Here is a 24,801-nt window from a genome sequence, read left to right as displayed (position 1 = left end):
TCAAATAATCTGTTTAAGAACATAGTTACGTGGGCATCAGTAGCAAGTAGGGAGGAGGAAGGAGAGACGGATTTGAAAGTATACATAAAATTTATGCTTTACTGATTGATTTTTAGTATAGAGAAGAATAAGCACAAAACGTTAATATTTAAGTTTTGTATAATAAATGAGGTATTGTAAAAAGGAATTCTCACTATAAAATTGATGATGGGAGAGGAAAGGAGGGGAGTAAGGGGAGAGAGGAGGGAGGGAAGGAAGAAGAGGGAATGAGAGAAAGAGGGAGAGAGAGGGAGGAAAAGAAAGAGAAGGGAGAGAGAGAGTGAGAGAGACAGGAGAGAGAGAGAGAGAGAGAGAGAGAGAGAGAGAGAGAGAGAGAGAGAGAGAGCATTTGACATTGTGACACTGGTAGTTTTCATTTTGAGTTGTCCATAGACATCCAAAACCTCACATCTAGGGCTGGCCAAATAGCTCAGGAGATTAAAGAGTCTACTTAGGCAGACACAGGGGCTGGGGGTTTGATCCCCAAGCCTACTGTGCTGGCCCTGCCCCCAGGGGCTCCCTGAGAGGGCAATTGAGACTGGCCGTGGTGGCGTGTGCTTATAATCCCAGAACTTTGGAGGATGTAAACAGGAGGATTACTATGAGTCCAATCTATGCAGTGAGACCCTGTAGACCCTGTACAACCTGTCCTAAAAATAAAAGAAGTAAAAATTTAAAAAACTCACATCTAATGCATCATTGACTGAAGGTTCTGGTGATCAAGTGTTCTTTGAGATGAAATTAGTAAAGGAAGCACTAAGAGTACAGTTGAAACAACTGATGTAGATGAAATGAACTCTGTGAAGAACGTAGAGGATGTGAATGTACAGAAAACCCTGCATATATATACATATATATATTATATATATATATATATATACATATATATGTATATATTTGATCTTTTAACAGCCCCCTCACTTTTCATCTTTCTGTCCTAGCTGTAATTTATTGCTTATAAGTTTTCCAAATGAGCCAGTATGTATGCAATCCCTTCTGTTTGATATGCTCTTCCTACCTCCCTAAGTAATCCCTCTTCCAATTCTTTTGGTGACTAGTTTTATTTTTTAAAATCTGAGTTGAGAATCATGTAAACTTGAATACTCTTACACATGTCTATCATGATATTTGTTATGGTATGAATAGTGTCCCTTGTTTCCCTCCAAATTCATTCACGCATATTTAGAATCTAACATTCAGCACCTCAAAACAGGACTACATTGGGTCTATACCTTCTGTCTTAGTTATTTTTCTCCTCGCTAAGACAAAACACCTGACACTCAAAATTAAGAGAGAAAATGTTTATTTGGCTCACAGTTTCAAGAGGTTTCAGTCCATAATGTACTCACTCCGTTGTAGGGCGGCACATGGCAGAGGACAATGGTTCATGGTGGGGGAAGACAGCAAAAACAGAGCAAAAAGGAGGAGAATGCATCTTTTCCTTCCCTGTGTAGTAAGCAGGATGCCTGCCCTATGGCAGGGGTAGCACTCACTTCCAATCCCAGCACTAGATAATAAACCAATCACAAACTCTAGATGCAGCAGCCTCTGAAGCACACCCCACGACTGCATGAGGCTCTGGGGGAACATCTAGGCACAAATCGTAACACTCTCTAGAGAACTAATTGAGATAAAAATTAAGACCCTAAAATAAATTATAATTCATTATGACTGGTTTTCTTATAAGATATTGAGACAGAGTCATGCACAGTGGAAAGAAGTTGTGAAGCACAGGGAGAAAGCAGCCATTTACAAAGAAAAAAGAAGCCCAAGGAAGAAACAATATTGCTAATGCAATGATGTAAAATGTATAGTGTCCAGAAATCTGAAGAAATAAATTTCTAATACTTAAGCTATCCATTTCATGATACTTGTTATGGCAATGCTAACAAAGAGTTATGGTAGTATAATACATGTTATATTTTCTATGCAGAGCTAAAGTGATTGTATCATCCTATCCATAGAACACCACAATATTTAATGTGGAAAGGGAGGGAGTAGGTTGTAATCTACTTTTTATAATTAGGATCTATAATTGCAAATTATTATAATCTGCCTTTTCAAAAGGAAATACTACCATATGCTTTCACATGGTTAGGTATGGAGGACATAACAGTGAGTGAAATAAGCCTGTCACAGGAGGACAAACACTGTATAATGAACTTATATGAGGTGTGTATAACATCAAACTCATAGAGTACCTATGGTTGTTAATATAGTATTCTACACTTCATAATTTATTTATTTTTTATTTTTTATTTTTTATTTTTGCGGAACCGGGGATTGAACTCAGGTCCTTGCACTTGCCAGGCAAGCCCTTATTCCACTGAGCTATCTCCCCGGCCCCCTACACTTCATAATTTAAAAGGTCATGTCCATATTAAATATTATTACCATAAAAACAAATAATAAATAATATAAAGGGAGACCAGAAAATTTTCGAAGGTGTTGTAAATGTTCATTATTCTTTTGATTCACATAGGATTGCACATATTTATGAGACATAATGTGATGAGTTGATAAATGTATACCATGTATCATGATTAAATTAGTTATTTGGAATATTTTTAACCTTAAACATTAATCTTTTTGCAGCATGAATTTTGTCTTCTACCTATTCTAAAATTTATATTGTATATTATTAACTCTAGTCACTCTACTATGAAATAGAATACTAGGATTTATCTCTCATGCTTACTTCTTTGCTATTTTCTATAATCTCCTCAGTCCTTGGTAAGCAGCACTCTGTTTGCAACTTCATGCGATCAGCTGTTTTACATTTTACATATGGGTGAGACTGTGTGGGATTTGTATATTTTTTTTTGCCTGGCTTATAACACTCAATATTATGTCCTGTAGGTTAGCCCATGTTGTCACAAATGTCATAAATTAATGAATAACATACCAGTGGTGTGTGTGTGTGTGTGTGTGTGTGTGTGTGTGTGTATGGGTGTGTGTGTGCACATTCATGTGTGTGATATTGCTTATGTATCTCACATTTTATTTATCCTTTCATCACTTGCTCAAAATGTAAGTTGATTCTATCTTTTGGCTCTTGTGCATGATGCTATGGCAAACATAGGAGTGTGTCTATGTCTACGGGATGTCAAATATGTTGGGAAATGGTATCAAGATGTTTGCATTGGGGCTGGAGAGATGGCTCAGTGGTCTAAAGCACCTACTTGGAACAAGCTTAGCAAAAAGCATCAGGGACCGCGGTTCAATCCCCCAGCACCACATGCCAGCCAGCCCTGCCCCCTGGTGGGCTGAGCTGGCCTCTCTCTCTCTCTCTCTCTCTCTCTCTCTCTCTCTCTCTCTCTCTCTCAAATAAATAAATAAAATTTGAAAAAAAAAATTTAAAAAAAAAAGATGTTTGCATGTATCTATGCTCATAAAGTAATACACACTGAATATGTGCATTTCTTTATACATTGATTACACCTGAAACTGGCAAAACTAGAATTGACTAATAAAATAAAATAGATAAATAGATAAAATGAAATAGATCAAAATAAATATTAAGATGTTCATTTTATAGTGACAGTTAAGACACCTTTCAATATGTCAGGGAAAAGAGCAGAGTCAGGCAAGGTGGGATAAATCTGTAAAATCAATCCTGACCCAAAAATAAGGCTGTTAGGGCTTTGGTATACTTAGAGGGTTCATCTTATTAGGAGGTAGTAGACAAATATACCTGGTTCCATAATATAGAAGATCTGTGCCAGTCAATGTTCACTAGTGGAGCAATTGAATATAAGATACAGGCTTACAATTGCTGTCTGCAGATTCAGGTGTGGAAGAGTACAAAAAGACCTTGCATTACAGAGCTGAAGGATCTGAAACAAATTTGAACATTGAACTTGTAGAGGAGTCCAGTATGAGCTCCTATCAGGAAGCCAGAGTCATCTACACCCCAATACTGAAAAGTCTGACCCTGGATGGATATCCAAAGGTAATGGCTAAGGCTGGAGCTTCTCTGAAGAAGCAGAAAAGTGCCTTTCTTCTTATTTCCCTTGTTATTCCATTCAAGCCATAAGCTTATTGGTTGGTGCCATTCACACCCAGGGTGGATCTTTACTCTCCAGTAAATCCATCACCTACACCTAGAACTATGCGGAGCATTTCTTATGCATGTTGACTTCACAATTATCTTTCACAAGATCTTTGAACTCAGGTCCCCTGGATAACCCAAGTGTGTTTGGTCAGTGGCTGAGGATACTGAGAGGATGAAGGACCAGCCAGAGGTGGATTGTGGCAGGCAAAGTTATTAAGGCTGTCACAGGAAAGGATAGAGCTGAGATTTACAAGTAGAAAGTAATAGAGCCCAGTGGCAGCAGGCATGACAAGAAGTCATCAGATGGCACTCCGAATAGCCAGTGGTGAGAGGGGATGGAGAGCTAAAATGTCTGCTGGCATTGGGGAAGGCAGGAAATTGCTGGAGGACTTAAAATATTTAGCACCCTGTGGTGCTCTGTTGCATATTCACTTATTGTAAGGAAGGGATTTTATAGAGTAAATTATATAATTAACATTTGAACTTGCTTTGTCCCAATTTTTTAACCAGCATTCCAGCTTTAGGACATGGTTTGGAAGCAGCCCTACTGATAACACTGTTTTGCCTAGTTCAGACTGTCCTTCAGGTAATAATGGCCTGGATAGTCTCATCCTTGTCTGCTAATACTGTGCCTTTGGCTTATAAAGGACCTTGGGAATGCAAGAGGGGCCTTTCGGGAGCTTGGTGCTAAATCCCCTAGCTTTTCTTAGGGACATTAAAAATCACAGTGAACACATTTTGATTATAAATGATACAGTTTTATCCTCTATCATTATCCTACTTCCTCCTCAAGAGTCAGCAGTGGAAGTCATCTACTTATGGTCATTATGATAGATTATTTTAAATTTTAAATTAGCTTCTGTAGCATCATACTATGATATAAGACTTTGATATTTCTGTTACAAGAGACAAATTGAGAGTGCACTTCTGTCATGGATTATCATAAATATAAAGGAATAATTTTATTTTGTACTACTTCCATTTCCTACAATTTGTGTACCATTTACCTCCTTTTCCAATAAAGATATATTGGGAAGCATTTAGGCCTCCCATTTAGAACCAATACTAGGCCATAGTTTGTCTGCTCATGGGAAGATTGTAGCAATGGACGCATTACTACAAAAGGGAAATTTATATATGATCCACAGTCACCCAATTCCTTGTTTGTTTTATGGATGCATTTTTTTTTGTGGTACCAGTGATTGAACTCAGGAGCTTGCACTTGCCAGGCAAGCACTTATTTTCCTGAGCTATCTTCCCAGCTGCTTGTTTGTTTTAGCACAAGCATATCCCTCAGATTTCATTGTGCATAATTATATTTATCTAATGTCATTTTTCTGAAATTCACATAGCTAAGCTCAGTTTCTTATGTTTGTAGTTCCTAAATCTTGTGATCTCAACTCAATTCCCTGTATAGGACATTTCTAGGAGACTATATTCTCAGATTGCTGGGAATTTGAGGTCCTTGTAACCCCATTGGTTACTGCATTTCTATGTGAATTTCTGGGTTTTTCTTCAGTTGAGAACTTCCAAAGCCACATTTCACCCAGTTATGCTTCTGTAATAGCACACAAGAAGACCTGATCTAGTAGTTTCTATTTTGACTGAAAAGTAAGGCAGAATCTATTCACCTAGGACATCATGTATTATCAAGTAAAAAATTCAGTAACTTAGATGACTAAATTATTTATTAAGAGTGACTGTGCTGAAATTCAGCAATGAGAAGGTCTGCTGTACTATAATAGTTATATCCAGCAAGCAGTCCTATTTTGAGAATACCATTTGCCAGTGGAAAGAAAAAGACAAAATAAGATATTGTCCCTACAGTCCAGAACAGTGGACATTTGTGGAGAGAATACAAATAAATCAGATAAACGTGTCTTATTTTGTAGCCATTCAGTCAGCGAATATCTGTGGCAAGTACTGTTCTGAAAGTACTTCAATAGACAAAATATAAAACTCTGTCTACACAAATAAGTGTAGCATTTAGCATAGCAAAAGGAGATATCTTTTGTAGTGATAATAAATAAAGCAGAGAAGTAAGTTACAGGATGCAACAGAATGGACACGTTGAAAGTTTTAATTACAATTTAGACAAAGAAGGCCTTGCTAAGAAGATGACATTTTAGCCAAGCCCCAAAGATGATGAATCAAGGAGAAATCTGGGAGGGAAAAAAGTGCAGAAATGTACAAGCCCAAGGACAGGATGCTGAGTGTGTTCAGGAAATACTCAAGATTTGCAGTAGGGTTAAAACAGTAGGAAGGAGAAGTAGATGGATTTTAGCTAAAGGTTTTCACCCTGTCTTTTTATGTTCCTATTCTGTTTTGATTTCATTGTGCATTTCACCCTCTGAAAGACATTCTCATTTTATAGTTTATTTGTCTTAGAAACACATAAGGGAGACAGTGGCAAGTGATGTTGGACTGGACTGTAATCCTGAGTAAAATGGCATGTTCTCACTTTAATTAAAGGAGTGCAATGTTGTATCAAGTTGTAATAGAATCATTCTGTCTCTTTGAGAACAGATCATGGGGAAGAAACAAAAAGTGGTGCTGGGAGGTCACTTAAGAGGGTGAGATAATTTAAAATTACTGTGGATTTTTTTTTTTGGATCTGAGTGTCAGTAGTGGTACTGTTAACCATGGGAAATTTGGGAACACATTTCGTGTATAGTCACAACAGATCATATGTGGAATATGAAAGAAAAAGAGGAGTCCAAAATGGATCCAGGGGCTATGGATGTAGGTCAGTAGTAGATCACTTAACTACCATGTGCAAGGCCCTGGATTAACACACAGCATGATAAAGCAAAAATGATGACCTCAGAGTTCTGGAAAAAAGCAACTGGGATTGTGCAAGTTATTCTTAACCTGGATGGAAAAAGAATCTAAGATAGTTTAAGAGGAAGATTATGAATTCCATTTGGTGACATATCTCTTAGATTTTATACATACACATGTTAAGTAGAACTATATAAGGCATTGATAAAGAGAAATCTGAATTCCAGATATGAACTCAGGAATAATCTGTGTAATCCTGCTATTCAAAGCCATGAGGCTGTATGGAGTTTCCAATGCAATGAATATAGTTGGGTGAACCAGGCAAATACTGAATCCTGGAACACTTTAAACATTAGAAAGACAAGGAAAAGAGGTGTTTCAAAGAATTTGAGGACCATCAACGCTGCAAAATGCCACTGACGACGAAACAAGCAGAGAATAACAAGTAAACAAACACTGGATTTAACAATAAGGAGGTCATGTGTGTCCTTGGTAGAAGACTTTTGTATCATAAGCTTTATTAGGGCCTGATTGGAATTGATTTTATGGAGAACTGGGTAATAGCTTGAGGGTGACAAGAGTCAAAATAGTTCTGAGCAGCATACAAAATGAGGGATGATTAAGTAGAATAAAAAGAAAAGAATACTTTGCATATTAATTTATTTAATCCTTCCCAAGCCCCATGATACAGACTTTATTATTTCCAGTTAATGGATGAAAATGATCATACTTCTGAGGAACAAGTGATTAATTCTGATCATAGGGATCAGCAAAATTCCATTTGAGACTGAGAAACTAAATGTATATTGGAATAAGATAAATTTTAATATTCAGAAAAGTTAACAAAGATGTTTTAGTCAGATGCTTATGGCTGTGACCAAATAGCCAACATCAGCATCCTCCTGGAAGAAAGGTTGAATTTGACTTACAGATTTATGAGTTTCATTTTCTAGTAAGCTGGCTGTAAGACAGGCACATCATAAAGAATGTGGTAGAGAGAAGCTGTCCAGGTACAGAAAGAGAGAGGAGAACCAGAGATAAAGAGGCCAAAGCGGCAACTCTTAAAGTATAAGACACTTAAGAGATAAGGTAGACATTAACTATGACAAGAGAGTGTACCAATTTAAGCACTAAACTAATATTTGGAGGTGTGAAAATACATTTTGTATTTATCTATGAGCAAAGAATCAACTGAATGTAATATGAAAGGTGCATGGAGAGATACAACAAAAGGGGAAGATGGAAGTTGCTTCACCAGGGAAAGGTCTACTGCTTCACTTTGGACCTTGGAGAAGAATTAGAACAAGAGTTATTTGTGTAAGATTGATTTTCTGTTGTATGGGGTGAATTTGATTTTAGAAAGTCTGCAATATTCATTTGCACTCCAAGGCTTAATTTATCCCTGATACAAGAAGTCTTAGCACTGGGACTCTTACTTGACCAAATGCGTGCACATCATCTGCCAGCCTGTTCTCACATGGTATCCCAGTTGTAGCTCCCAAATTATAATATTTGGCTTTTGAAGCCAAGTGCTATTGACTGGCACCCCTGCCATTAGAAACCAGATTTTCCTAAGGGCTCCAAAATTTAACTTGGGCAACATTGTTACTGCACATCTGCTACAGATTACAAATGGATTTTCTCATGATCCTTCTTGGTGCCATGTCAAGTTCCACCTCATTAAGGTAAAGCAACAAGTTTTCCCACCACTTTTATTTATTAACAGGAATATACTACAGAGTGAGAGTACCACTTTCAAACTGGATTCAAGAAACAATGCAGCTAAGTGAATTATCAGGTACAACTGCTGAATAATCAAATATCCCATTTGACATTTGTGGATAATACACAGGTATCTGTGGACATCACTGCCAATTCACTCCTTACATTGTTTTCTTCTACAGGAAATACTTCAACCTGAACTTTGCCACTGGGATCTTACTTGGCACTACAATGACTGCTGCTGGTGAAAAAAAAATCTACATTGAGGTTTATAATAAATGCATCCTAAGAATTTGGAAGTTTTTATTCCTTCTATTAAAACTTCAACTACCTTCATTTGTGCAAGGGCCAAACTGAATGCTCCTGTAAACTCTTCAGTGAACTATTCACAATTCGGCCTCATCACCAAATGCCCTAACTAATTTGCTAGGGAAGTTCAGTAGTGCATACAGAGAAACCCAGGAGGTGGGCAGAGCATGGATGGAGATAACTGAGCACTGAAGGGAAAGGTCAAAAACTCCAAGCTTAAACTCACATGCAGGATAAGGAAAGATAAATCAGTGACGCAACGTCTGTTACCAGCATACAAATTCCTCAGCAAAGACAAGAAAAGAAGGGCAAAGACAAAGGCGGGGAGGAAATTGTATTTACTGAGCACTCACTATGGTAGATAGCAATCATTTACTTAAACCCATTAAGTTTTATAGCAGGTTCATAAAGGAGAAAAATAGTACTTACAGAATTTAGGGAATTTACCCAAGATCATAGTCTTAGCAAGTAACTTGGAAATGAATGATGACCATTTTCTGCCAAATGTCTACATTGAAGCAGTAACCTCCAGTGTGATAATAATAACCACTCAAGTCCTCAAGGAATTGGTTCCAGGCCAGATAATAAAATCCATGGATGTTCAAGTCCCTGGTATAGTATATCATAGTATTTACACAGAATATACACATATCCTCCTCTACACTGTATTTATTCATTTGGGTTTTTTTTTTTGTATTTTAGTACAGGTCTACAAGGTGTTCAGGGTCTCACTACTAGATGGGACTCATTGTGATCCACCTGTTTACAGCCTCCCAAGAGCTGGGATTCCAGGCATGCACCACCGCGCCCATTCTCAGTTGCCTTCTCAGCATGCCCCAGCGGTGGGGCTGGGACAGCAGGTCCCAGGATTAAACCCCTGACCCTTGTGCCTGCTTGCAGACACTTGAATCCACTGAGCTATTTGGCCAACCCTACTCCGGTACACATTACGTCATCTCTACATATAATGCTTAAGACAATACAAATGCAATTGTTATGTAAATATTTAATACACTATGTTATAAGAAATAATGACAGGAAAAATGCCTGTAAATATTCAGTACAATCACATCGTTGCTCTATATTTTCATCCAAGTGTGAATGAATCTCTGAATGTAGCACTCATGGATATGGATGATCAAATGGACTCAGAGGCAGGACCTTTGTGGCACAGCTAGGTTTAATGAGGTGTTGGGGGTTGAGATACATTGCTGAGATTAATGTCCCTATAAGTGGGAAGAAGACATCAGAACACACTGTCCCTCTCCACCATCTGTCACCAACAAGGAAGAGCACCCACATGATGGTCCAATTATACTAGCACACTGACACTGAATCTTTGGAACTATTAGAAAGCCATTTATTGTTATTTGAGTACTTTATTTCGCTTGGGTTATGACAGCCACAGTAAAGTAAGATAATAGAAGAGCTGAAAATGTCAAGGTCAATTCTTTTTCCTTATCTAACACACTTTTTTTCACTAATCCTTTATACTTGGCATTTTCATCAGTTGAGTTCTTGTCAAGGAACCCAAAAGAATGCTTTAGGTTAGACCTAACTTATAAGTTGCTTCTCTCTTCATGAAGACCTTTCATAAAACTGTTAATTCTTCACCAAAATTTGATAGATTTGTTCTTTGTGTGAAGGCTTCTAATTTGTGCTAGGTTCCTAAAAATCTTTTTTTTTTTTTTTTTTTGGTGGAACTGGGGATTGAACTCAGGCCCCTGCTCTTGCCAGGGAAGCGCTTATTCCACTGAGTCATCTCCCCGGCCCACCCTACAAATCTTATAATTATAGGGATGTCCATATTGATAGCTAACAGAACCCACTAAACTATCTTGTTTTATCCTTAAATCTAATAACCTTCATAAATGTTGAATGGAAAGGCTGCCAATACGCCATTCTAGTTCTATGTTTCAAAGCTTAAATTTGTCTTTTCTCACTTAATTCATAGGTTCCCAATATCGTAGTTCAAATCTAGAATGTACCATCCAAATATGTTGCCTAAGGGTGGGGCTTTGGAAATGTGGCTGGATCAAGAGAACATTGTATTTTACTCACCAAATCCACTAGTGAGTTCAGCATATGAGTGCTGTGGGGAGGTGGAAAGGGGTGTGGTTTATACGCAGCATGACCTCAAAAGGCATATGCCCCTTCTGGCGCCTCTGTTTTCTCTCAGCTTGCTGGCCACTATGACTAGGGCAGCCTTCCTCAGTCACAGGCCCTTCCGCCATGCCATTTCTGCATTTGAGTCTGGGAACACAGAATGAATCTTTAGGGGTCTAGCAGATAGCTCAGTAGCAAGTGCAAGGGCCTGAGTTCAATCCCCGGTTCTGCCAAAAAAAAAAAAAGAAAGAAATCTCTAGACCATGAGTCGTAATAAACCTCTCCTCCTTCGTGTTGTCAGGTATTTTGCCCCAGCAATAAGAAAGTGACTAAAACACTTAAGGTTCAAAATCTACCACTAAAACATGATTCCAATAAACACTTCTCATTAAGAAGGACATCAACACCTTTTTCATGTCCATTTCTTCAAGTCTCTGGGTCTCTCTTGTTCTGGTTTTGGTTCACCTCACATATTACTTCAGAATGTTTTTGTTTTTCACTTGAAACAGCAGTGATGTATGTTTCCTACTCATTGTAACAACATATATAGTTCGTAAGCATCCATGTCAGAATGCCAAATTATGTCAACATTGTCACATATGGTCCATATTTAGGCATATAAACATTTTTCATTTCTGTGTTCTTTACTTCTCTTAGAGACATGTTCTCTCTGGGTAGTCAGTGCTGCCCTTGATTTCACGATGTAGCCTAGGTTGGCCCTACCTTCATGGCAGTCATCCTGCCTCAGACTCCCAGTTGCTGGGATTATAGGAGTGCACCACCAGGGCCAGATTCTGAACAACACTTTTAAAGCTTCCAATATGACTTCAGATGTACAGTAAACAATCAAAAACATTTGTTCTCAAGCATTGGGCCAGAGTTATAGGAATATATCCAGAAATCTTTGAAGGATTGAGGTCTTGAGTCTGTAAAAATAAATGACTCATACGGATAACACAGAAAATGTGATACTTCTGTGTTATTAAAGGACATGGATATTTTTCTGAGAATTACGTGGACATAGATATGTCTGCTGCATTTTAAATGGATGTAGAAAAATAAATAAATAAATAAATGGATGTAGATATTTTGAAAGTGTTGTGGCTTGTATTTAGATGTCTCCCAAAGCTTCATGGGGTCATAAATGGAGCTTTTTTTAGAGTCAAGTATATCTAAGATTAAGGGTGCCCCACTTAAACAGTTGAGTACTGTTTACCCTAAGGGTGGGTAAGCCGGATAGAATGTAAGGGACAGAAATAGGGTTTGTGCTTATTGCTTGCTCATTTGATGTTCTGAGGTCTTCTTCCGGCCTTGAACTGTTCCTTTTCTGCAGTGTTCCCCTGCCATTCCTGGCTCAGTGTCAGCCAACTCTGGACTGAAACCTGGGCAAACTATGAAGTAAAAGAAGCTTTTTCTCCTTTTAATGTTGGGTATTTTGTCTCAGTAATGAAAAAAAGTAAATAAGACAGGTATATAAATTTTATCATGCTATTAGGGAAATAATGTATTTCTATCCAGTATTTTCTTTAACAGGTGATATGCAAATTGCAATTAAAATTATTAAGAGCTATGAATATTGACACCTCAAGACTATGAATGATTGTCACCCATTTGCTACTCATGATAGCATTTGCTAAATATTTTGATTCTAAATGTATGGAAACATTAAATATGACATTCCAATTTTTAGCTTTACAATACATATTTTAAATTCTATGAGAAATGCTTGCACTAAAAAGTAACTAAAATATTTTATTCTGCATTCTCAAACAAGGTTGAGCACAGGGCCTTTCTTCCATTCCAAAGGACACACATTGATATCCCAGGAGTCTCTGATTTTCCAAAATATGTTCATTCTTCTTAGTGGAATCCCTACAGAAGAGAAAGCAAAATAAAACTCCAGATGCTAGCTTTCACAAAGTACTTTGCCAAGTGGTCTAATTATCTTTAGACGGAATTGTACGCTTTCAAATATGGTTTCAGTGGCTAAGGGAACCGAATCCTTGGTTTTATTTTTTTTCTTTTTAAAAATGAAGCACTACTCATGCTAATATCAGCATTAATACTAAAAGTTAAAATTTAGAAACGAGCCAATTGCTAGTCTAAGCACTAGATTTTATTACACAAATCTAGGCAGCACTTACCCTTATTTGCATTCTTCCCTTAAAGAGGAGATATTGAGCAAAGGACAGCTCAAGAAATGTGTCCAGGTTTATAAAGCCAATAAGTGGCAGAATTGGGTTTTTAGCTCAATCCTCTAATTTTTTATTGTTTCTCTTAACTGTTTATATACTGCAAATATAAAATTAATAGAACACTTTCAGCTACACATATGTCCAAGATGTCACATTTCTTGCTAAATAAGACCTAAACTTTACAATATAGTAATATACATTTAAACCTAGTATACCTGCAAATGATGAAATTGCTTTACCAGAAAAGTGTTTCTATTGAAGAAGACTTTTGTCCTCTCCTTTTTGTAGAAAAAAAAAAGATATTGCCAATTGTTTCATCACTCACTACATCTTATCAATTAGAAAAAGAACTTGGAAATAATGAACTAATAAACGATAAGGAACTTGAGTCTTAATGTGGTAAGTTGACTTGCTCTGTTACACTTTGAGTTTCTCCTCAATTGGAAAGTTATTGACTCTTGCTTCTGCGCCTTTTTTATCATATGAAGTTTGCATAACAGTTCCATGCACAACACATAAACTACCCCATTGAGAAAATAGTTGATAAATAGAACATTTAATTTGAATTTGACACCAACTTTAAAGCCAAGAAAATTTTGCTGTATTCACTTTAGATTGTATATTATATCTCTCTCATTTCTAAACAATAAATTAATAAAACCTGTTTAATCTTAGTCTCTATTTTAAATCACATTTCCTGAAAGTTAACTTGTATGAGAATGGTTTCTATGTCAAATTGTAATGATGTGTGACTTTCTTAATAGTTCAGGTGATCCTTGAACTGTATGCAGAGATTTTAAATGAACACATTTTATGGGTGTATTTGTTTTAGATAATAAATACTAGTCACCTGAGAGAGTTAAAAGCTTTGTAATCTCAAATCTGAACAGAATGACAATTGTAAATCAGCACTGGAGAGAAAATTGGTAATTTATTTCATTTAAAGAGAGTTATATAATTCTTTATGCCTATTTTTAAATTATATTTTAATTTTTAAATGTTTTTTCATCATATTCTATAAGGACTTAAAGATGAACATATCAATACTTGATGAAAAATACCTGTTCCATATTATGCCTAAGATGTTTGATATTCAGACAGATACTGAGGTTAAGCTTAACAGCTTAGGTTGTATGTCAACAACAATAAGCTTCTTTTCTGGAGGGTTAACAACCTAAGTTTGCAGATCAAAATTAGAGAAAAAAGAGGGCCACAAGGAAAGCCAACATTTTAGCTCTAGCCTTCCAAGGTCAATTAAGACTCAGGACATATGAGAACTTGTACTATAATGTCACATAACTCAGTAGTGTCCCAAATTTTCTGATCAAGGAGATTATGGGGCCAAAGGGGAAAGTGATCGATGATGTAGAGTGTGTCTCAGGAGAGTCAAATGGAGAGAAAATATTCTCTCAGGCTTTCACAGAGAGCACATTGGCCAAGCAATGGCCATGACTCATCCACTTGGCTGACACTGACAAAGGATCTACAGTCTGAGGTATGGGATCTCAGGATAAATCCTGAGGGGATTTCACTGACCTTATATCAGATCCCAAAGCTACAACTCTTGTTGCACAGGTCTTGCTTTATCTTGGTCTTAACCAACCAGCAGAAAAGTATAAAAACGAAGTATGAAAAGTAAAGCCATGCTGTTATGTTGAGCTGTAGGGGACTCAGGTGAACAATTTCTGACACTGCCAGTCAAGCAGAACACCCAATACTATTAAGAACTACTGGACTCTTCTAGAATATTTTGCTGAGTTGACACACCTATAATATTCAAATGACAGAACTAAACAAAAAAGGGGAATACAGATGAATGTCCATTTTGTATCTGTGTATTCAAAATGGTTAGGATAGATATACAGTTACGTTCTCTTAATGAATAGAGGGATTTTTTGTAATAGTGTTTGTAAATAGGATATCATGTCTACATCTTGTACAGCAAATAACCACTAGGAAGAGAGTATGCAAAGTGTTGATTATTGAAACTGTCCTAAAAATTTGATTTGAAACTGTCTCATGGCTATTTGTTTCTCAATAAAATTATGGAAAAAATAAAATAAAATTACTATTGATAAAATACTTATTTTACATTATTTAGATCACAATATTTTACCTTTGTCTTTCAATGAATTTATATTTTTGTGTTATTTAATTAAAATAACTTATATAATCATTTACAGGCACATCGAGTTCTATTTTATACATATTGTCCAATATTTCTTTCTTTAGTCATATGTCATGAAATAAGGAAGGCATAATTTCATTTTGTAATACATATGTGTTGAATATCATGCTATAATGTATATAGCAGAATCTATAGTACAATTAAATCTATTTGAATGTTTTGTACATACATGTGCATTAATGCACAGATATGGAAGTGCATATAAAATAATGCTGAAGACAGGTTCAGAATATTATTGTAAAGTTTACTTGCAAAGAAGATTTTATTTTCTTATTTTCCAATTCCTTGGGAGACTTGAAATTTCTTTTGTTGCCTTGTATGTTTCTCATTTAAAAATAAATGCCTCAGTAAAGACACACAGTCAAAAGAACTAGAGGCACTCTTTCCTAGAAAACCTCAGAGTGTTCTCTCTTACTTCCTTCAAGATTCTCTTAAACCTCACCCTCACTTTTCAGTAAGGCCCTTTTTATTTTAAAGAGAAAAAAACCCAAAAAAAGTAACAAGAACAAAGACAAAAACAAAGAAAAACAGAATTCTAAAACAAAAACACAAAATTAACAATGGTTTTTATGTTATGCATTGTTATCATCAAATTTGTTGCCCACATTACCAGATATGGGCATGCAAGATTGATCAAACAGTTAAACATTAACTCTTCCTTTAACTAAACCTTATTTTTTTCCTTGTCCTTCTGCTGTTTTTTTTTAATTTATCTCAAAGAGAGTATAAAAATAACAGATGAGACGTTAGAGACGATACTCATTTAAAAGAACAAGATGAAAGGTATTCACCATTGATATATTGCACAATGCCGTCCTCAATGAAGTTGCTCATATTACAGATATTAGCATATAGAGTTGGTCAAAGTAAAAAAGAAAGTTTAGCTATTAGCTGCTGCCTTCAAAAAACTGACAGAAATTAGTGTTACAGTCATCTCTGCTATCCTGTGTATATACTTACATTTTTCTTTTTCCCTTTTTCTCTTTCTCTTCTCCTTTCCCTCCTCAATTGTTTATTCCTTATGAGAATCTGATTTTAAAATGCCCCATTGCACATGCTTCCATGTTTCCAATTCTCTCCCTCCTTTAGTTTATACCAGAGTACTTAAAACCACACCAAACTATAGATTTTATTAATGTGCTATTTCTATCTCATACAAATAGAAATTTTATGCAAGTCATAATAGATTTTTATCTGGTTTGTTAACTAGGGATCGCCCTCTTCTACAATAACTCTGACACAAGATATGTGCTCAGTACATACCTATTGAATGAATAAATGAATGAGCAAAAAGTAATACATTGTTTTAGTTTGCAAGGGATGTCTGAACAAAATACCTCAAATTGAATTAATTAATCCAAACAAGACTATTGTTTTATGATTTTGGCTGATAGAAATCCAAAATCACCTACTGGCAATATTTTTCCTCTGATGGCTAGGAAGGAAGAATTTTTTCCAGGGTTCTCAGCTTAGCAAGTAGATACATATCATCTCCAGGAATGTCTTTACTTAATCTTCGTACTGTATCTCTCTGAGTCTGTCTCAAAGTTTCCCTTTAAATAAAGACATAAGTGATATTTCATTAATATCTACCTAAGTGAAGTTACTTTAGCTTCATTATCACTTTTTTCAAATTACGTCATTATCTATCTTACTAGGATTTAGATGTGCAACATAGGAATTTTCAGGGTACACTGTTCAATCAGAAGGCACAACAAATGTCTATATTTTTATTTATTTATTTAATTTTTTTGGCAGAGCCGGGGATTGAACTCAGGCCCTTGTGCTTGCCAGGCAGGCACTTACTCTACTAAGCCACCTCTCTGGCCCCCCTAAATGTTTATTTTCAGCAAACCTATGAAGGGCAAAGTAAAAAAAAAAATAGTAGCAAAAAGTTTTCAGTGACCAAAGAACAGAGTTTCTTTTCCAATATCTTCTTGGGATTTTTGAATCAATGTTCATTAATGGAAATGCAAATTCTTAGCCTTAGACTTACTGTGGGAAAACTCTCCAGGTCATTCTGATGCCCATTCTATTTGCAAACCACTAATTCAAGTTAAAATGACAACCGTTTTAGCCAAGTGCTATGCTAGATACTTGGCAACTCTAACGATATCAGTGTTTCTCATAAATTCTTTATAATGTGTTAAAACAATTTTCTGACTAAGAAATACTGGATGATCAGGATTCACACTGACAATTTTTGATGCAAATCTTTACAGTGGTTCTTTAGTTTATGAACTCTATTTTCTCCATGGTTGTGGTCTCAAATAGAACTGCACAAGAATAGAACCAAGTTTCCTCACAAGGATAACATGAAAATATTGAATTTTATTAGGTCCTTGTCCAACTTGTTTTGGGGCTGGAATTGTGGGAAGAACCAAGTTTGTGAACTGAAGTACAACTGACGATAGTTAGTGTTATTTTGCAGCCTCTCTGAGGGCAAATATTTTCTTGAAGTTACCAATTTTTGTGATTAGAGAGTTGCAGTTAATTATTTATTCATTTATTTTGTGGAACCGGGGATGAGTTGCACTTATTTATTCTTATAAATCTTTGCATTTTCTCCCTTATTGTCTTTTGTAAGTCTGCGGACATTTGATGCCACTCTCACTTTGGAGTTTTCCAATTAGTAGTAAGTTAAAAATCAGGATAAATATTAAAGTATTTTTGTATTACTAGTCTGCAGTTATTTTTCCATGAATATCCATTTCTGATAATTAAACTTCTTATACAAAACACATGTACCCGATTTTTTCACAATACCACAGCATTTCTTGTAATACTGTGTACCACTACTATTGGAATCTTTAATATTATTTTCTTTTGTCATTGTTGATCTATACTTGACCATATAAGGAAATCTGAACACAATAGCGGGGTCTTGCTAAAAATAAAACCCCAGGATATTTCTTTTTTTTTTTATTTATTTATTGTGTGTGTGCGTGTGTGTGTGTGTGTGTGTGTGTGTGTGGCCTGCTCAGCCCACCAGGGGGCGGGGCTGGCTGGCATGTGGTGCTGGGGGATTGAACCGCGGTCCCTGATGCCTTGCCGAGCTTGTTCTAAGTAGGTGCTTTAGACCACTGAGCCATCTCTCCAGCCCAATTTCTTAGATATTCAAAAATTGATAATCATGAAAAGTTGTAGCATTATTGGAGAGGTTTAGGTTCCCTAAAAAATTTATTAAACCAGTTCTCAAAAATGATTACACTAGGCATGATTATAGGACCTCAGTTCTTCTTTTTTTTTTTTCCAAATAATCCTTCTTTTCTGTTTTGTTCTTCCTTCAGCATTTTTACTATTTGTTTTGGCCTTAATGTTAACTATTGGGAAAAAATAAGGCTTTCAAAAAATAAGTTCTGACAATGAGGAGAATGGGTTTGCATAACTAATGTTAAGAGACATCAGCACTGAAATTGTTTCCAGTTGTTTCAACCCTTAATGGTCCAAGAATAAGAGATAACAACAGGTACTTTGCAGAGACACAAGGATGTTAGTGTAACTCTCTCTATTCCTTACCTCATGAAAGGACAATCCTGTTTTTCAGATGAGTTACACAGTCTTCAGCTTTCTGGTATGATTCAGCTAAACAAAATATTTGACTCCTACCTTAGTGATAATCTAATTCTTTTATACATATGAACTAGGGCTCTGTACGAAAAAATTCCCAAAGAAATCCAGATGCTTTAGTAACGTAATGTCATATAATAATATCAGAAGTACATTAAGGGATGGGGAGATGGCTCAGTGGAATAAGCACTTCCCTGGCAAGCGCAAGGACCTAAGTTCAATCCCCAGTTCTACCAAAAAAAAAAAAAAGGAAAAGAAAAAAACTACCTTAAATATTTAACCTTGCACTGTGTAGTTTGAAGATATTTTCTAAATAGAATATTTATATGTTTGCTGTCTTTCACCACCAATGTAGATTAACAAAATTCTATGTGCATAGTATGAAATATGAGAGGTCCAGTTAAGTTTATAGTATGCCAGCTAATCACTTCAAAGAACTTATTATATTGAATCAGCACGACATGATAAATGTCGTTGTAGTGTTCTCATCACCATGAGAGAATTACCATGACAATTCTCATTACCATACTTTATGTAATGTAACATTTTATATAAAAATGTGTTTTGTGATATACACTATATACATACTCCAAAATGCAAGCAACTTCCTTATCTGGATTTTGAAAAAAGAAAGAGTAAGTGCTATCAAGAATTTTAGTTCATTGGCTTATTTAGAATTTTTGTCATAGAATACTAACCTACTATCTATATTACACTATTAAACTTTCAATGCTAGTTAATATTCTCCATGTGTAATAATGTCAAGTAAACCCACTGTTAATCTTTAAAAGACTTTTCTATTTAGAAAACAATATGTTTATGTCAGGCATTGTTTAGGTGTTTACCTTGACATATTAATGTGCTCAAACATGCCTCCTAGTGGAGAAATTCTATTTCTCTTTTGTTAGCGACAGAACCATTAATTGAAACCCTCCTTAGCTAAATAAGCACAAAACACCAGTCCACTGACATTGCTTTACCCATCTGATCCTAAAACAGTTAAGACAAAAAGCTTTAATCTTTTTTCAGTATTTTATTTTAAAGAGAAAGAAGCAAAAAAATAAGAATAAAGACAAAAACAAAACAACAGCAAACAATAAAAATGGTACAGAATTTCAAAATAATAATAGGAAACTAGCAATGGTTGTTATATTACATATTGTTATCAAATTTATTGCTCAGATTACCAAATATTCAAGATTGATTAAACAATTAAACCTTAACTCTTCCTTTCAATAAACCAATAGAAATTAGCAGTGCAATTATCTTAGCTACTAAAAAATGCAATCTTGACAAGGAATGATGAAATCAGTATACTGAAGCACTGTTGTAAATAATGGTACCTCAAACTTCTTCTGAGAATTGATTGATAATATCAACAGTTCTTATATGAAAACCTTGACATGCCATTTTCATTTTCTTAATCAAAGAAATAACCATTTGTGTGCTCAAAAATATAGGGCCAGGGGTGAGGAAGATGGCTCAGTAAAATAAGTGCTTCCCTGGCAAGTGAAAGGATATATATATATATATATATATATATATATATATATATATATATAAATTTGTACTGAAACATTGTCTCAGTTACTCTTCTCTCATTGCTGGGACAAAATACCCAAAACCCAGATTTAAGGAAGGAAAGGTTTATTTAGCTCACAGTTACTGGAGGTTTCAGTCTGTGCTCGGCTGGCTCCAATGCAGAGCAGCACATGGCAAAGAGCAAGAGAGCAAATAGAGGAGTAGCAGCAACAATGGCTACAGAGAGGAAGTCTTTCTTTCTCTCTTATGTTACATTCTGGCTCTCTGCCCCACGCTGAGGGAAGAACACATACCCATAATCCCAGTAGTACTAAGACCCATAATACCAGCCTTGAATCACCCATAATTCCAGTGGATCATAAGTTAATCTCAAACTCTAGAAGTCCTCAACCTATGACTACATGAAGCTTTGAGGGGACAACTAGACACAAACCATAACAAACGTTTTATATTATACAAAATATTGTAAATGACAAAAATTCTTAGAAGAATGCTTAAATAAAATATAGCACATACATTCTGTAATATTCAGTGTCTCAAGCTATGCTGTTATGTTGAGCTGTAGGGGACTCAGGCCAACAATTTCTGACATTGGCAGTCAAGCGGAAGACCCAATACTATTATGGGCTACTGGACTCTTTTAGAATATTTTGCTGAGTTTTCACACCTATAATATTCAAATAACAGAACTTAACAACGAAAGGGGATACCGATGAATGTCCATTTTGTATCTGTGTATCCAAAGTGGTTAGGATAGATATATAGTTACATTCTCTTAATGAATAGAGGGATTTGTTCTGATGGTGTTTGTAGATAGAATATCATGTCTGCATCTTGTACAGCAATTAACCACTAGGAAGAACATATGCAATGTGTTAATTATTGAAACTGTCCTGCCAATTTGATTTGAAACTGTCTCATTGCTATTTGTTTTTCAATAAAATTATGGAAGAAAAAGAAATTAAGTAGCTCTAAATATGTGATCTAGATGGATGCCCAATATGACTAATTAAATGAAAAAAGCTAGTTCAGTATTCTAAACTGCTTGCTTTCTATTTATTTATTCTATTCATTTCAATGAGAAAAAAGTTAAAATAGCAATGAAACAGTATCAAATTAGGTTAGTAGGACAGTTGCAATAATTAATACATTGCATATTGTTGTCTTCGTAGTAGTTATTCACAGTACAAGATACAGACATGATATTCTGTCCAAACACTATTAGTGTAAACCTTTCTTCCTAATGAACTAAGAGAAAGTACCTATATATCTATCCTAACTATCTAGTGTATACATATATTTTTTTTCACAACAAAATGGTATTTTATTTACAGTTTTGCAAAGTTAGTAACATGTGACACATGGTTTCCTAGAGACTAATAGCTGACTTTAACCAGACAGGATGTTTATCTCAGGACTGAAGTAGCTTGTTTGCTTTAGCCACTGTGGTCTTGTCCCACCTACACACTTTTGATGGATTTCCTAGCTTCCAGTGTTCCCAACATATCCAACTTTATTTTATTTATATATTTATTTTGGTGGAATTGGGAATTGAACTCAGGCCCTTTCGCTTGCCAGGGAAGTGCTTATTCTACTGAGCCATCTCCCCAGACTCGTCAACCATTTTGTTTTGTTTTGTCAGAGATGTGTGTTCCATTACAGTTAGAGAAGCTGTATTTGAAGAAGTCTTTAAAGGACCTATATTCCCTGCTCCTGGATAGGAAGGACCAACATTGTGAAGATGGCCACACTCTCAAAATTGTTATACAGATTTAATGCAATCCCTATCAAAATACCACCAACATGTCTCACAGACCTAGAGAAATCATTCCTAAAATTTGTTTCCTTTCTATTATCTTCTCCTGCTATCTCTTTATTGCTGGATATCACAGAGCTCACCTATGGATCATTTTGTTACAGTTCTCTCCCTCTCAGAAGCACTAAAACCGCTATTCAAACTTAAGGCATTCCCTGTCTGCATGTAACTATGTGTTACAGAAAAATATGAAATATTTGGGTGAATTAGCTCAGTCAATATGAAAGAAATTCATCTGTGTATATTCTTTGAAAATATAATTTTAAAAGTATAGGTTTTTTTTAAAGAAAATAAATTGCAAAGGTAACACATGAATTGGTGCTCATTGCCCTCAAATGTAACAGGTCAGATACATACAGGGCTATAAGCAATTATGTCCCTTTAATTCATTCCACATCCAAATTTTTTCCATGGGCAACCACTTAAAACATATTGGCTTGCACTTTCTATACTTTATCCTAGACAACAATTTACCTATATTTGTTCCTAGTTATTTGGACTGCTTTATAAACATTTACTTTGGCATAAGTTTTGAACAGAAATGGCATTGTGATGTGCAGAATATTCTGTGGGATGAGTAGACACTCTTCTGTGTGGGTAGCAGTTAGACAAAATCCAAAGATGGACAAAGTGATGGCAATTGTGTAAAAACACTAACAATCACATGCCTGTGGTAGACATGTTCAATAGACTGGAGAGAATATGCAAGGAAAGAAAATGTAGACAATAGTACAGGAAGAGAATGTCATGTATGCAAAGGGGAGAGAATGTCTACCTTACCTGGATATCTTAAGGAAGTATTAGTGGGATCCAAAAACAATTAACATATTTGAGTAAAATAATAGAATTGGGGAATTGAGAGATGAAAATAAAGTAAAATAATGTGGACCCAGAACATATCTATCCTTTGCATCCCAAATAAATTTCCATAAATTGATTGATATTTCCTCATTTTCCAACAATCATATGGCTTTCTAACTTGGAATTTCATTCCATAATATATTACTTTTATCACAGTATTTTTATGTGTATTCCTCTTTTGGTATTAGACATGGATATATATCTAACTTCTAAAAAAATCAATTAAGCTCATTTGAGAGATCTAATAGTTCTAATTTTGTATGTCTTAACATGCGTAAGAATTGATCTACTTCTGTCCTTAGCAATTTGCCCTCTTCTTTTTAGATATAACATCATTTTTATACAATGAACGAAGACCTAAGGGCTGGCAAGATACTTCAGCAGACTAAGTCCCTGCTTAGGCAAGTGCAGGGATCAGGGTTCAATACCTGGAACCACATGCTGCACCAGTCCTGTCCCTGGGCACACTGAGCCAGTCAGTGAGACTGGGCATGGTGGCACACTCCAGTTCTCAGGGAGGCCGAAAACAGAAGGATCACTACAAGTCTGAGCTATGTAGTGAGATCCTGTAGTAAATACATAAATTTAAGAAAAGTAATTTTGTATTATTTCAGTAAATATTTCATAACCATATGACTTGCTTTTGTGGGAATAGTAAGTGTTCAAAACACTGGATCAAATTGCACTTTTTTCCATATTTTCTGGCATAGAGACTGATAATAACACTGATGATAACAAGTGCTCGAAATACAGTTATTTTAATGACCTTTCAATCTCTGACCTGAGGAAAATAATATTTGGACATGACATGTAGCCTTGCCACTTTTGAACTGCTTTCTAGTGATAGAAATTTGACTGTGAGTCTTGGTAGATAAGTATAAATAAAAGCACATATATAGAAGTTACTCTTTCTTTCTTACTTACTTTTTTTTTGTGGAACTGGGGATTGAACTCAGGCCCTTGCGCTTGCTAGGGAAAGCCATCTCCTGGCCTCCAGAATCTACTTTTTCTTTACATCATGAATGTATCACAGATATAAAAGTGGCACAGTTCAAAAGGGATATTGAAGACATTTATAACATATGAAAAATTTTTCCTAAGTATTTAAAGTGTAGTAGTTAATTTCCAATAGAATGGTTGAAGGGAAAACAGCAAGATTGGTTGTATACTTATCAATTTTAGAGTACTTGAACCTATGTCCTATAGAAACATCATGCTATGAACTCATTGTCTGTGAGTCTTGGGCCCCAAATGTCTATTCTGAAGCCCAGCCCCACAACGTGATGCTACATGGAGATAAGGGCTTTGGGAATGTGATTAGATTTGGAAGAATACCTGAAATCAGAACCTGAGTAAGAAGTAGTGTGTAAAGGAGAAAAGTGACTATCTTCTTGTGTAAGACTGAAACTTTCTTGCACTTCCTGAAAGTCAATAAATGAGTCCTGAAAGTGAAACCACTGGAATAATACTATAGGAAACACTTTGAGATGCTGTTATAAAAATGATATTCTGGGGGCTGGAGAGATGGCTCAGTGGTCCAAAGCACCTACTTGGAACAAGCTTGGCAAAGCATCAGGGACCGCGGTTCAATCCCCCAGCACCACATGCCAGCCAGCCC

The sequence above is a fragment of the Octodon degus genome, unplaced genomic scaffold, assembly GCF_000260255.1.
Source record: "Octodon degus isolate 3935 unplaced genomic scaffold, OctDeg1.0 scaffold00242, whole genome shotgun sequence".
NCBI classification, from domain to species: Eukaryota; Metazoa; Chordata; class Mammalia; order Rodentia; family Octodontidae; genus Octodon; species Octodon degus.
The sequence above is the reverse complement of the archived record's forward strand: the minus strand, read 5'-3'. Positions refer to the sequence as shown.